The following is a 2082-nucleotide window of genomic DNA, read 5'->3' as shown; positions in this document are numbered from 1 at the left end:
AGTGCAGACAGCTGGGAAAGAAAGAGAGGCATTTTCACCATGCATACCTCTCCTCTGAAACTTTTAACCTAAGCACTATTTTAGATCCACAACTCTTGCAAGATACTATTTTCTCTTTCCATTAAAACAAAAAATTATGAATCCTTGTATGTACAAATACATATATACAAATACATAAATTTTCCTTGGATTACATTAACTTTCAGATATTATGGCACAAAAATACTAATACCTCAAAACTTTCCCCCAGAGACCTAAGCCAGAAACAAGTAAAGCACTTATGGTTGTCTCTCTCCATATCTCCTTTCCTCCCAGGACTTAGAACACTGTTTCCTACTTCTCTCCTTAGTAAACCCATTCCTCTTTCCAGGCCAGCTGCTCTGAACAGCCTTTCCCTGAGGTAACCATTGTCATCTTCTCAATAAGCACATGGCACACATGTTAAGTTGAAACACCAAATATATAACAAGAAGCTGCAAAGAAAAGTGGCAAGCTAATGGCTCATGCTGTCCTTTGGAAATGCACAATACCTCACTGCCAAGAATTCCAAATGTGAACTCAGCTTTGCAATGAAATATCCTAATTTAAAAGCAAAGCCAACTTAAACATGTTAACTACCAACCACTTTTGGTGAGTGAAACTTCTTTTTTTGCACTTCTTTATAGGTATACAGCAATGTGCTGAAATTTTTTTTTTTCCAAACTAAACTTCAGTCCAGAAAATGACCCACATCAATTATAGGATCAATGAAGTCTGAAATCTGACAGCAAAACAAGATTCAGTTTCCCTGGATTCGTCTCTGCTTGTAGGAACTGGTCTTCTATCTCCTTTATGTATAGTAGACACTATTGGTTATTACCAGGACCGAAACTTGAGTAGCTCGTGATTTTCACTTTTGTTGGTATTAATGTGTCTATAATACATCTTTCAAGACCCTACAACTTTTGTCAATTTTACCAGCTGGAGAGAAACATGAATACACATTTACAGCAACTTCTTTACATTTCTAACTAGTATTGTTAGCAATGGGTTAAACTGCCTATCACCTCTCTAATCACGAAATAAAGCACCAGCAATGTTTTAATGTTACCACGTTTCTTTTAAAACAGAGTGAGGGCAGATCTTTGTGAAAGCAGTCAAACATTTGGTTGGTGTACTATTTCTTAAACGCTCCAATTATATATACTATGATCCAAGGACTGGAGAAAGCTAGTGCGTTCCAGAGGGAGAAACAGGTAACATTAAAGTATAGAGTCGTGAGTCAGGATGTCCCTGAAGGCTCAGGGACAAAACAATGTAGAATTCTAAAGCCAATCCAAAAGGAAGGCAGGGAATTACAGATTCTTCCGGGTGTGGTCGGCGGAACACCTACAGGCGATTTTACTCTTCGGGTCTTGGCAAAGCCGTGACGCCTCCTTCTGTCCCCCGAAACGTTGGCGTGAACAGGCGCACACGCGGGCGCGGGGCCACGGGGCCAGGGACACGGACGGAGATGGTGGGCGTCCGCTACGGCTTCGGGATCTTCAAAGCATGGGAAGGCGTTCACTCGTCGCCCTGTCGAGACCGCTAGGTCTTCCGTTCGCTTGCGATGCCTGGGTCCTTCCGTGCCCTACCAACCCTACCTCATCACTGCGCAGACAGCCTGGACCCGTCGGCTTCTCCAGCCCCGTGTGGCCGGCCCAGGCCACACCGGTTCCCTCCAGATGTCGAGGGGTCGACGAGCTCTGCGCAGTCGCGGGTGGCCACCATCCGCTCGAGTCGGCGTCCCCTCCTCCTGCAGGTGCGTAAGGAGCCCGGCACCGCGGGGCCGCCGGCGACGCCCTCTCCAGGCCGGGCTCGTCGACGCCAACCGGGCATCCCCGCATCTAGGTTACTCCCGCCCTTGGTGCGGCTCCTCGAAGATCCTCACGCTGTCTTCCCGGAGGGGAGGAGCGGGAGCCGGGGTCTCCTCTGAGGATCCGAACTCCTCCCACCCGCAAGGAATCCCGTATCGCGAGACTTGGCGAAGGTGGCGCCCGGACGATCTCGCGAGCCCTGAGGCTTGTTTTCCCCCCCCCCCTCCGGAAGCCCCAGTGTGTGGGC

This window comes from Megascapheus bottae, chromosome 3 (assembly GCF_031878675.1).
Source record: "Megascapheus bottae isolate mThoBot1 chromosome 3, mThoBot2.hap1, whole genome shotgun sequence".
In the NCBI taxonomy this organism is placed as follows: Eukaryota; Metazoa; Chordata; class Mammalia; order Rodentia; family Geomyidae; genus Megascapheus; species Megascapheus bottae.
Note: the sequence above shows the minus strand (reverse complement) of the source record.